The sequence below is a fragment of the Artibeus jamaicensis genome, unplaced genomic scaffold (assembly GCF_021234435.1).
Source record: "Artibeus jamaicensis isolate MK-2021 breed Jamaican fruit bat unplaced genomic scaffold, CSHL_Jam_final contig_387, whole genome shotgun sequence".
NCBI classification, from domain to species: Eukaryota; Metazoa; Chordata; class Mammalia; order Chiroptera; family Phyllostomidae; genus Artibeus; species Artibeus jamaicensis.
The window spans coordinates 14,882,215-14,895,673 of NW_026521812.1; the positions used below are offsets into that span (position 1 = coordinate 14,882,215).

A 13,459-nucleotide genomic window follows, 5' to 3' on the forward strand; every position below is an offset into this window, starting at 1 on the left:
TTGTCGCTTTTCGTTTATCAGACTATCATTTAGTCACATTAAAAAACAAGATCCATGTCAATCTCACCAGTGCTGTATTTAAAAGTGTGACCCAAACAAACTTTAATTCCTAGGAATTTAAATCAGACAGGAAAGGTGTGGGGAAATATCAAATATTTGCAGGGTTACCTGGGCAACCTTGCCCGTGCAGGATCGATAGGTAATGACTAAGCAGCAGGGGCAGCTGAGGGTTTTTGACACATGGGGCCAGTCTTCGTTTTTCTGCATGTGATTTGCCCAGCTGTGTGTGTGGAAGGGGAAAAGACATGTATCTATTTAGCAGAATGATGTACCGAAACAAAAGGAGGAATCATTTTACTCATGCTTAGGTAAGATGTTTTCATCCTTCTTAAATTTCACAGTGTGCGTTTTGGGGGTCAAAGCAACTGACAAGCAATTTGAGGGCAGAAAGTGCAGGTGCTGAGCACAAACAGAAGAGACCCCAGGTGGTGGGGACATGTGCTGAGGAAGGAGAGTTCATGCTGGCAAGTGTCGAACATCGATGGGCATCAATTAGGAAGAGTCCTGGGCAAAATATATGAAGATCTTCTGGCAGTTGTTGACCGTTACCAATTTTTATTTTCTGACATTCACAAAAATGGGAAGAATACAGGTCTCTGCTCCCTGGGGCTTTGCACTTGACCAAATACCTTCTGAGGGCATCGGCGGCTTTATAGTGCCATCATGTGGTCGTTTCTCAGCCTGCTCAAAAAGTCCACTAGAGCCACGCTTGGCAGGGAACCAGAATGATTCAGATCTGATTGTGTTGGGCGGCCGGTGAGAGTGGTGCTGGCTAGCTCTGCATCTGATAGAGGCAGCCATGGTGTGTGTGCTGGGAGAGAGGGGAAGAAAGGGCTGAGATCCCTGGAGGAGAGCAGGGGTGGGACGAGGAGGAGGCAGGCAGCTGGCAGAGCGGAAATGTATCCACTGGGGATTTGGGCCACACTAGTGGGACTGGGTTCATTGGCAAGAGTAAGGATAGGCCCCAACCCTCATGGGGTGGATGGGACCAGAAAATAAAGTAGGATTCGGAGTTAAACTTCCGTTATCGCCTTGCCTGATCCCTGGCTCAAAAGAATCCAGGTGCCCCGTGCGTCTCACTCAGGAGAGTGCTGTTAAGTCCTACCCAGCCCTGCCTGGGCCTTCCCCAGGGCAGGGCTGGGCTACAACCCCACTGGCCACACACTCCTCCCCAGCAGAGGGAGGGAACCGAGCCCACAGAGGAGAATCTGGGGCCTGAGTCTCATCCTCTTCGGTCTGGACACTAGGAGGGTAAGAGGCTTACAGGCCCTGTAGAGATGAAGACCAACTGAATGAGGAAAGCAGAGGCTATTTCTTCTCAGGTTGTTAAAGCAAGGGAGTCAGTCAGCCACCGTCATTTTCCTTCCGTCTGGGATCCTGGGCAGGCAGAGGAGTGGGACAACTTTACAGAGCGAAACAGAGGAGACCTCAGGTGTGTGGCGATGGGACACCCTTGGCCCAGGGAAGCTGTCGGCAGGGTTGACCACAAGTGGGGAGTCCTGAGTAGTTGGTTAGGGGACATTTGAAAAGGGACCCCAAAAACTGGAATTATCTTCTGGAGGAAGGGCTCCTTGTAATACAAGCATCCCCCACTAGGTGAGTGTTCCAGAAACCCACCCGTATCAGCGCACCAGCTAGCACTATCATGAGAGGCTGTATTTGGCTTTGATGAGTTTTTTTTCAAGAATCTTTCAACGCATTTACCCATTTTACAATGGGTGATTTATGAGCACACTTGCCCACACCTTGCTGAGTGTTGAGCAGTTTTTGACTAAAAATGGCATGACCCCCATACCCCACCCTCCCCATTCACCTGATCTCGCCCTGAGTGACATTTTTTTGTGTCACCAAGTAAGAGAAGTCTTCAAAAGGAAACATTTTACCCATGTGGAAGAGGTAAAACAAAAAAATCACAGAAGAACTAAAATGCATCAAAATCAATGAGTTCAAAAAACCATTTTGAACTATTGAAAAAAATCTCAATAGGTGGATTACATCAAATGGAGAGTACTTTGAAGGTGACTGAAGCTTAAACATGTAAGAATAAATACACAATTTTTTATAAATAAATTCTTTTTCTTTTGGTGGGGTCCCCTTCTCATATGTAGCTTTCTCTGGCTGGTCATAAGTTGGAAGCAGAGACATAAATTAGGGAAGTTGTCGGTTATTAATCAAGTCCTGGCCATTTGGGGTCAATTGTTGCAGGAGTTATTGTTGAGCTTCCTGGATTGTCAATAGAGATAGCAATTGGGCTTCCTGTAAATCTGACTCACTTACGGCAGACTGGCTTTCTGGGTTGTTTATTGTGGATAAGAGGATTCGTTTTCTGGGAAGGTTGCTGCAAATTGGGGCCTTGGAGCCAGCAGGGAGGGAGAGGCTTCCATGGGTGGATTCTCCTCTGCCTGATGTCTCCCCTGCCAGTGCCTCCCAGGGGATGAACCCACCTGGAAGCCAGAGGACAGAACATGTCATCCTTAGATGGGCCAGGAATGGATGTAGAGGGGTCAGGTGGGGAATAACCAACACATCCACATAGCATTTCGTTGTTCATGTATCTGTGATGCCCCCTTGCACCCCTTAAACTCTGCGGGATGAGTTGTAAACGTTACGTGAATAGACTGTAAATGTGTGGATCAGTGACCCAAAGAGAAGTTGGGAGCTGGGGGCAAACAAAATAGAGGCATGTACCATCCCTCTAAACCCCTGGGACAGGACCCTCTGCAGGCCAGGAGTCACAGCCCTCAGGTCCCACCCAGGACACAGTACTGAAGCCATATTTCTTAGCCAGAGCTCTGCCACTAAGGAGCATGCTTTGGAAGTGAAGGGAATAGTCCGTAGGAGGGACTCTCGTGACTCAGCATCACCACCAGCTAACAAACTCTGGAAACATTACAGTCAAAGTTGCTCTCTTAACAAAGAGGGAGTGTTCTCTTCGTTAACACTCTCTGTTAACAAAGAGAGTGCTTCCCTGAGTCTTTTGAGAGCATAGCACTCTAATTCTCAGGGGCAGGTGCTGAAGACCTGAGCCAAGTTGCCTGGAAGTGACGAGAGCCAAGCAGTTGGGAGTGACAGTAGCAAAGCATTACTTTGCAAGAAGGGCAAAACTGGTACCTGTCAGTGTGGGCTTCCAGGCTTCACCAGAGGAGAGCAGGTGACAAGGTGCAAGTCCCAGGCTGGCAGAAACAGTGTTTTCTTGCAGGAGGAAGCCAGCCTGACAATCTGATGCATCATGGTGAAGCCAAGCTTCCCATCTGCCATCAGAACAAACTCCACCCATATCACTACTTCATTTTAAATTGTGGTAAATACGCATGCAATTGACCATTTAACCATTTTTAAGTGTACGGGTCAGTAGTAAGTACATTTATGTTGTTGTAAAACTAAGAGCTCTTCACGTCATGTAAAACTGAACCCTACACCCGCTGAACAACAACCCACCATTGTCCTCTCCTCCCAGGCCCGGGCTACCACCATTCTACTTTCAGTCTCTATGGATTCAACTACTCCACGTACCTCTTGTAAGCGGGAGCACACAGTATCTGTCTCTTTGTGACCGGCTTATTTCAGTCACTACAGTGTCCTCCAGGTTCATCCACATTGTAGCTTGTGTCAGAATGTCTTCCTTTCCTTCCTCGTTTTGTTTGCCCATCCATCCATCGATGAGCATTTGGGTTGCTCCCACCTTTTGGGTACTCGGAATAGGGCTGCTGTAAATGTGGGTGTGCAAACATCTCTTTGAGACCCTGCTTTCGATTCTTTGAAGTATAGACCCCAAAACGAAACTGCGGCACATCTCTTTTGTATTCATCTCTGCCCACTGTTTTCAGCGACCATGGCAGGAAAAGGCTAGGATTTGAAGTCACTGCCTTGGCTTTTAAGTCTCCATGTCAACCTTCTACTGGCTACGTAACCTTGGGCATGTTTCCTAACATCTCTAAAACCTGTGCTTTTCCCCTCTAAAATGAAATATAATACCCACAGTATTAGTTTCCTAAGGATACAATAACAAAGTCCTGCAAATTATGTGGCTTCAAACAATGGAAATGTGTTTTCTCATAATCTTGAGCTAAAAGTCCGAAATCGAGATGTCACCAGGACTGGTCTCTTCTCGATGGCTCAGAATCTGTTCCTGCCTCTCTCCTGGCTTCAGGTAATTGGTGCCATGCTTGCCCTCCCTGTCCTGCAGCTGCATAACTCTAAGGTCTGCCTTCAAAGACACCTCTAGTGGCTGTCTTCCCTTGTGCACCTGCATCTTCGTGTAGCATTCTCCTCTCTCTACAAGTCTAAATTTTCTTCATTTTATAAGGACACTCACATAGGATTAAGGCCCATCCTAATGCAGTGTGAACTCATCCTAACTTGATTATATCTGCAAAGATCTTGTTTCTAAATAAGGACATCCACATAGGGTTAAGGCCCATCCTAATGCAGTGTGAACTCATCCTAACTTGATTATATCTGCAAAGATCTTATTTCTAAATAAGGACACCCACATAGGGTTAAGGCCCATCCTAATGCAGTGTGAACTCATCCTAACTTGATTATATCTGCAAAGATCTTATTTCTAAATAAGGTCACATGACAGATGCTGGAATTAGGACTTAAACATTACTGTCAGAGAGACCTAATTCAACCCATACCTGCCCTCCAGGGTCTCTGTGAGCATTGCATGCATTTTGTACATGCTGAGGCATCAACTGAATGGGAGTCATGATCACTGCTAAGCTGACATTTAGCTTGTGTGTCTTCTGACAGCAAGAGCTTCTTTCTCCCTGAGCTGCTTGGTTTATTTTAGAGTGTTAAGCCCACTCTTGTTTACTGTATCCCTCTGGTTTCAACTGGGACTACATTCGCTGTGTGTTATTAAATGTTCAATGTCGTTTTTATCCCTGGGAGAAGAAAGAACATTAAGTGTAGACTTTAGCAGATAAATTCGGCCCCTTATTCTATTTTTTTTGTTGCTTTTGGTCTCTAAAGAACACATTCTCGGCTGCTTTGCACTACCCCCTTTTCCCAGAGGACAGGCAGAAGCAAACCTGGCATGTCTAGGATGGTCTCAGGAAGCGAATTGGGACTGTGAGGTCACTGCATTCTTCCCCGCTATTCAGTAGTTGCCACCTCCATAAATGCCACACCCCAGAGAGGTAAGATATAAGAAGGCAAAGCCATTATCTGAGGAATGGTGCAATCTGCCCTGTGAGTTTCTTCCCAAGAGACAGGGACAGGAGTTGACAATGTAAAGTGAGCTGAAAAAGGGGCAGGAGAGGGACCTTTCTGGGCACGTGTCTTTATTGTTTACCACATGCTATACTAATGGGTCAGACCTGCTTCTTCGGTGACAAAGATTCTCCTTGGGAGAAGCAGCCAAACTAACTTTAGGTGGGGATGGGCCTCATCTTTGGAGAAAAAATGCGTTAGAGGTATCCAATACACAATATCCACTTTCCTGGACTCAACAGGGCCTTTCTTTCTGCCTATCTTAGCTATTTCCCGAACTCTGCTCTCTGCTTTCTTTTCGTCTTTGTCATCAGCATCATCTCATCCACACCTTTCAGGTGCTGGCACCACAAACCCTGCAACCTGGTTTGCCTGCCTTAGTTCTCAGCTGCTGTCGTCTCAAGTGTTAAGGGCACCAGCAGAACAGAGGCTGCTTCCACCAGAAACTGTGTCTCCTTTACCCACACTGCAAGCAGGAAAATGGGTGAAAGGAAGGTGATGGGGGTGGGGGGTCCTCTCTTTCCCGTTCAGAATCTTGGCATCAAATCCCTGCTAGGATTCACATGCTCTGCTTCACTGTGCATTGTGGTCTACAGCCGATGTCTTTCTATTAAAGCTAGAATTGATTCACGAGGTAATAAATGGAAGAATCTTCCCCAGGCTTTCCAGCAAAATTACTTCTGCTATTAGTAGCAGTTAGCAGGCTTTTACAACTGCAGATAAGCTGCTTTGGTGTTCTGTGTGTCTGGATGTGTGAAATTCAGGGCGAGGTCCTACGGCTGCAGATAGGAGGCACGGCCAGAGGAAAACGTGGCCGTTAGTGTCCAGGGTTCCTGTATTTGTTCCTATGAGGAATCGCCCTTTAATTCTTTCACTAGAAAGCCACAGCTCATTAAAACCATCCAGACGCAGAGAGCATGAAATAACAACACTTAAACTCTGACTTTGCCTTCGGGTTTAGTGACCTGCCTGGTCAGGTTGCCCTAGTGTTGATTTTAAAGCAAAGCTGCCTCTGTAAATAAATCACCAGGTGGCCCCGTCCAAGCCTCTGAAGTTCTGGTCGCCTGGTCTGTCACTTCTCCCTCTGGCTGTGTGCGGTTTCAACAGTCGGATGCAGGGTTGGCAGCAACCCGAGTGGCCTGTTGGCAGGGCTGCTGAGCCCCTGAATGGGGAGAGCAGCTGAACGCCTTCAACATCACGTCAGGGCCTAAGGGCCGCCTATCCCAGAGACAGGCTGTGAAATAGATAATGAGTAACACCTTTTTTCAAGAGATGAACCAGGAAAAATTTTAATTGAAATCTTGTTATTATTGTTATTATAGTCTTCTCTTTTAATGAATCGTTTAACAAATGCTTTTTAAACACAAATACTCCTCCCTTAATTTTTCTTTCTTCTGGAAATGGTAATTTCATATGTTGGAAAATGGTTATTCCGCTAGAGAACAGGGCACGTGAGTAAGCCATTTAGCAGCGATATAGTTAAGGCGTTGAGAGTTAATCATCTCCATTCCTGAAGCCAGTAAATCTGTTCTGTGTACCCCAGTTTGGAGAACACTCTGGGACACACGGAGGAGCGTCAGAAAATGATAATATCAGCAAGGCGGTACCCAGGCTTCTGCTGAGGCCCATTTCCTCCCACATATTTAAACCACTGTGCCCCCCGGCCGTTCCTGGAGCCCTCTCGCTCATGGGGGCGTGGCAGTCGCTGCAAGGGGCGGCTCCTGAGGGCGGAGGAGCAGCTGGACGTTGCAGCGACGCAGTTTCACCAGCATCTCACACAACTGTGCATCTAAAGGGAGTCCGGTGTCCCCTGCTCTCACTGAGTTGGCAGTTCCTCGTGTGGAATCAGGAAAGCCGTTTGCTTGGAGGAAGAGAGAGGACTTGAACGCAGTCGTTTGTCTCCCTCTCAGAGTCACTCCTCTAGAGCAGCCACGGGAGAGATTTATTAGACTGCAGCCTGGTCCCTGAAAATGAAATGCCACTTAATTTAGTTTTAAATAGGTCACTACAAATCCCCAGTCGCAGCTTTTCTCATACTTTAATAGCAGCATTATTAGAAAGTTTAATACTTTAAGGACTTGCTTGGAATGTTTTTCTCCAAAAAAGGGTACAAGTTCAGTATCTTCTCCTATTCACCTGAATATTTTCCTGCCTCTGTGCTGTAAAATGTGTCAGGAAATATTCTTCACATGTCTTTTTTCCCCACTAGTAACCCTGTAGGTAGGATATCTTGCTCAACAGAGCGCTCGCAGTTAAAGATTTCCAGATGCTGAATAGAATATTCTGAGAACAGTGAGTCAGCGTGACATCCAGGAACAAGCTCCAAGCCTGTCTGCCCAGCAGCACTGGGAGAGGCCTGTGCGTCTGACACTTGGCCCCACTCATCAAGAAGAAGCTCTCTGGGATTCTCTTAAAACCTCTCAGACACGGGAAAAAGAGCCTGATTCGACTTTGATTGTCCCTGTGTTTCAGTCTCTTTACTGCTCAGTAACGCACTGGGAACAAAACCAGTTCCCAGTGGGGAGAGAAAACCTGATTCCATTTCCTGACTGGACCTAGGAAAGCTGCACTTGGCACTGTGGTGGGCAGAATAATGCCCCAGTCTCAAAGGTGCTGGTGTCCTAACCCCACACCTGTGAACGTGTTACACAGCAAAAGGGACTTTGCTGATGTGATTAAGTGAAGGATCTTCAGACGGAGCATCCTAGATTATCCAGATGGGGCCAATGTAATGATAAGAATCCTTACAAGTGAAAGAGAAAGGAAGGAAAGGGGTAAGATTCAGAGTGAGATGATATGAGAAAGACTCTCCTGGCCATCGCTGGCCTTCAAGATGCAAGAGCCCTGAGCCCAGAATGCCAGGGGCCTCTGGAAGCTGGAAAAAAAAAAAAAAAACAAAGGAGGTTTTCCCCCACGAACCTCTAGATGGAAAGCGGCTCTGCCGACACCCTGACTTTAGCCCCGTGAGACCCATTTTGGATTTCTGACCTACAAAACCAAAGTTAATACATTTGAGCCTTTTAAATCACTATGTGGTGATGTGCTACAGCAATCACTGAAAATTAATACAGGAATGAAGTTGAACCATCTGTAGCCATTGTAATCCTGGTTAGAAATGACTAATGTATTTGTTTCTCTCTTCTCTTCCCATCCTGTTTCAAACCACTGTCCTCTTGGGCCACTTCATTGCACTTGCCCTGGCCACCTCACTTTTCTCCTGGACACCTCCACACTCTAGTCAGAGTGACCTTTGAAAACGTATTGAAGCTTGTCTCTCTGCTTCTCCCACCACAAATCCTGGAACAAGGAGCAAAATCTTTAACAGGGCTTTGCATGCTCCTGCTCCTGCCTTCCTGCCCAGCCTCAGCTCTTCTGATTGGAGCTCTCTGATCCAATCAGAAGCTCAGAGTGCCAAATCCCTCCTGCCTCAGGGCCTGTGCACATGCTCTTCCCTGTGTCTTGAATGTGTTTCCTTCCCCTTTACTCCTAGGTAACTCCTGCCCATTTCTCTTACCAAAGGTCATTTCCTCTGTAAAGACCTACCGCACCAGGTCAGTTGAAGTCCCCCCACCCTCCCCACTTAGCATCCTATGTTTTTTCTTCATTGCATGTACCACTGACTTCTCAACACGCAGCCCCTAACTTGTAAGTAAGAAAGTAGTATACATTTGTGGTATAAATGAACTTACTGAAGCTCAGTGATTTCCCTAAAGTCACACAGCTTGTAGTGCTAAAGTGAGGACAGACCACGGGTGTTCTGACTTCCACAACTCTCCACAATTCCACAATTCCACATACCCTCCCTAAGTAATTCCTGTTGAGGTGTCTGAAAAGCAAAATAGGAAACACTACCAAGACTGAAGCAGTGATGACTGTCGAGCAGAACTGCAGCAAAGTAATAGACTCGGACAAGCCAGCCTGGCACACGGACGTTGGAGACGGGCCTCTGGCTTTAAGCACAGTGTTTCTCAGTCCTGGAGGAGGAGACGTGGGCTCCCCACCGGGCCTGACAAGGCCCTGAAAGATTACTTAGGAAATGGCACACAGTCCCCAGAATTTGCAGTCAGATTTGTGCATGAGATCAATAAGACTATCCAAAGTGAGTTAACGAATTGAAATTCCCATAGTGAGTACCCACCCACCATGGATTAAACTGTGTCCCAACAAAATTTTTGTTAAATCTTTCACCCCCGAGGTTATTGTATTTGGAATTTTAACACACAATTAAAGTTAAGTGAGATAATAAGGGTGGGGTCCTAATCTCAAAGAACTGCCAGCCTTACAAGAAGAGGAAGAGAGAGCGAGAGGAAAGGCCATGTGAAGACACAGGGAGAAGGTGGCCGTCTGAAAGCAGGAACCCATCCGTGCTGGCACCCTTCTCTTAGACTGCTAAGCTTCAGAACTGTGAGAAAATAAATGTCTGTTTTTTAAGTCACCCACTCTGTGGCTCCCATAGATACTTTTTTATGGCAGCCCAAGCAGACTAAGACAGTGCCCAGATGTTTGTGGAATTAATTTCAATTATGCAATAGTTCTGGATAAGAAAAGTACAACAAAATTTACTTCTGCTACAAAGGGTTATAGTGCATATTGGCTGTTTTGCTAGCCCAGCATCAATTCCCCCATTTTAGTAACAGCACCTGATTTTCCTTTGGAACATACCGGATCTCCTACCATCACCACCCCAAACCTACATTACTACAGCAATCTAGGTGGAATTGTCGATTACATCGTCCCCTTGCCAAGAAGTAGTCACACGACCCAGTCTTTAGCAGACATTTCAAAGTTGAGCACAATGATACCACTGAAAAATATTGACACTAATATATTTTGATGATAGTACCTAGGAAAAATATTGCCCAATAAATCCTACTATCTAGATTCTTAGAGCTACTCTAATTCCTGCCCATTCCAAAGTCTGGTCGGTCAGTTGCTTTTTCACTCACTCTATTTCATTCCCATAAATTATTTTATAGTTTTAATCAGTCAGATCTGGTTTTCATTGCTTACAAAGAACACTGACTGACATGCGGGTCTGTCAAATCTATGCCACTGGCCTTATTAATGCCAGGGAATGACTTTCATATAATTATATAACTAAAATGAATATACATTATTGAAAGATATATATGATTTGGAAAAAATTTCATTTAAAAATTTTAGTGATAGTACATACATTAGAAAATGTACACTGTTTCTGGAAATATTATTTCAGTTAATAGAACAGGGCATCTGGCTAACTCATCTAGAGTCGATGAGATTCCTAAAATTTTTGCGCAACAATGAGAAGAACGAAGACGGTACTATACATTTTAATATTAAAATGGCATGGATGGCCTGGCTGGGTGGCTCAGTTGGTTGGAGCATACTCCTATACACCAAAAAGGTTGCAGGTTCAACCTCTGGTCAAAGCACCTACAGGAGGAAACCAGTCGATGTCTCTCTCTATCTCTCTTTCCTCCTCTCCCTCTCTAAAATCAATTAGCATATCCTTGGGTGAAGATTTTTTTTTAAATAGCATTGATGCCACAGACCTGAAAAATGGTAGAATTCACCTAGCAAATCAATTTCAGTTAAATTCCACTCTTTCTTTTGCATGAAGTTTGTATTTAGGCTTATTATTCTTAGTCTATTTTAGCAGTCCTCCTGAAAATCTGCATCAAAGATCTGGAACCAGACAATGAATCAAAGGGAGCTCTGAGTGTAAATTACCATGACTTTTGTGGTAACATTTATAAATTGAGGAAACTCAGCTCTCTTTTCCAGTCTTGGCACATTTATGCTTTTCGATCTTGGTGAAGAGGAATAGAGGATGGGATGACACTTGGGGCATAATGATGAACATTTAGAAACAATCCATTTGCTCACTAAAATAGCCCTGACGTTTAAAAATGGTCTTTAAAAAACACTTTAATTTGCAATTTTTGTTGTAAAGTTTATTCTGTTTACAAAAGGGCTGTATATAATGTGTCTGTAGAGTTGGAAGGATCAGCATAAACTGCCAGGCCCTTGAGAAGTAGAGCGTGACCTCTGCCCTGGAGCCCCTCAGGTGCCCCTCCCCACCTCCTCCCTGGTCCCTTGCCCACAAAGGTAGCTAACACCCTGTGTTTCGTACTCACCATTCTCTTACTTTTCTTTATAGTTTTACCTTCTGTGTATGGACTCTGAATCATATCGTGCGCATATTCCTTTGTGACTTACATCTTTTGTTCAACATTGATTTTTAGGTTACTTAAGATTTTGCACTGCTGTGTAGTATTTATGTCACTTGATAAATATTAGTTAATCCACTTATGAATTATTTATGAATTTTTTCTTAAAAGTAAGGCTTCTGTGAACTTGTTTTCTATGGCACATGTGCAAAACTATCTTTAAAGTACATACAAGGAGTGGAATTGTTACAAACAATCACAGACTGTGCAGAAATTCAACTCTCCTAGGAAATGCAAATATTTGTTGACATGATTGAGCCAGCTTATATTCTCATATGCAGGCAACAGTTTCCATTACTCTGTATTCTTGGGTTGAGGGGAGACAACATGGCTTAATGGTCCTGGCGCTTCTCTCTCTCTCCAGAAAAATATCAAGAAGATAGGGGACCCATACCTCTTGGGTCCCCCAGAGGGAGTTTTCCCCCTTGTCATCCTAGTGAGTGCAATTGTGTCCCTTTCATGACGGGGTGGTGAACCTTTAAATTGCTGTCAGTCTGTTAGATGTGCGATGGTATCTGTGGTAGCTCTCATCCAAGATTGTTCTCGATGAGCCTTGCCTCTTGGTACTCACCTCCTTATGACTACACTTCCCACAATAAGGGCAGCTGATCTGCATAAACAGTAAGACATTGCAGAAATGACAGGTTATGGTTTCTGAGGTGAAACCATAAAGGCCACCATAGCTTTGCCTGGTTTTCTTTTGGATCACTTGCTCTGGGAGAAGCCAGCTGCCATGTGGGAAGAGCACTCAAGTAGTTTCTCCACATGGCAACAGCCAACAGCAACTTACTAGCCATGTGAGTGAGACATCTTGGAAGCAGGTCTTCCAGGCCCAGGGAAGCCTTTGGCAGACTAGGGCTCTCCTAACTGCTGGGAGCTGGCAAGCAGCAACTGAGTGTAAACAAGCACAGTCAGACAGGATTTTTCAGGACCCAGTCTTCAACTTTGTGAGAGGTCTCACACCAGTAGTATTTATGAGCAAAGCCTGTCTTTATTGCCAGGCTTAGCTCTTTATCACCTGATAGTTTCAACTCTAATGATTGATTAAAAGGAAAGGAGTATTTGTAATTGTGTCCCTTCTTAGGAAGCAGGTTGTTTGCAGCCCCAGCCATTCCTGCTCTCTTCACACTGTCTTCCAGCTCAGGCCTGATCTGAAGCAAACGCTTTCCTCAGTGGAGGTAAGTTATGTTGGTGCTTAACTTTTCTTTTGTCGGCTTTGTATTACATTGTCCTACAACTTCAGTTGTTCTACCACCCAGCCCACCAATCTGAGCCACTTAAACCACCTTTAGTGGTTCAACTACCCAACTTCACTTTTTTTACTTTGGTCTGGCCCTGTTGATTAATTCTGAATAATCTCTAAATATTAGTTGTATTAACTGAGATAGAACAGGGAGGATTCCATTGCCAACACCCTCAGTTCCTCTACTACTTCATCAGTGTCGCATGCCCCTGGCTCCCTTGTGGACTCTGGTGGAGATTCTATTCTCTGCTACAAGGACACCAGCACCCTCAGCAGATGTCACCATAATTTCCTTGGAAAGTGACCACAGAGCCCCAAGGAAGAAGCATTTTTCTGTTTTTACCTGATATCAATTATCTTATGTGAGTATATGCATCATAGTTCTACCCATCCTCTAAGCTTCTGACTACCAAGGAAAAAGTTCACCGTAATCTAATGCTTCTGAAAGGTATAACTTGAAAGCCAAGGTAGAAAATAGATTTCACCTCAAGTACCAACTTCCAATGATCCAACTCATTGGAAGTTGATCCAAATCCTTTGATAGGAATAATTTGGATCACTCTGCTATAGAGGATTAGCGGGCCACATCCCCATGTCAAGAAATAGAGAGATGTGAACCATCGGGGACATCTCTCGCTGCCTGGGATAGACAGGGCGCAACGGGAAGTGGTTAATGTGCAAGAAAATCAGAGATTGAGTAAATAAGAGAAGAAATCTGCAAATGAAT

General features: G+C 44.9%; 1 long non-coding RNA gene across 1 annotated transcript in view; it reads left to right on the top strand.

Moving 5' to 3' along the window:
• Nucleotides 1–257: 257 nt before the first annotated feature.
• Nucleotides 258–13,459, top strand: part of LOC128627362 (uncharacterized) — a 41,767-nt gene continuing 28,565 nt past the window's right edge. The window contains exon 1 of the long non-coding RNA XR_008391535.1: nucleotides 258–368. This is a non-coding gene — a long non-coding RNA (uncharacterized LOC128627362). The remainder of the gene's footprint in view (nucleotides 369–13,459) is intronic.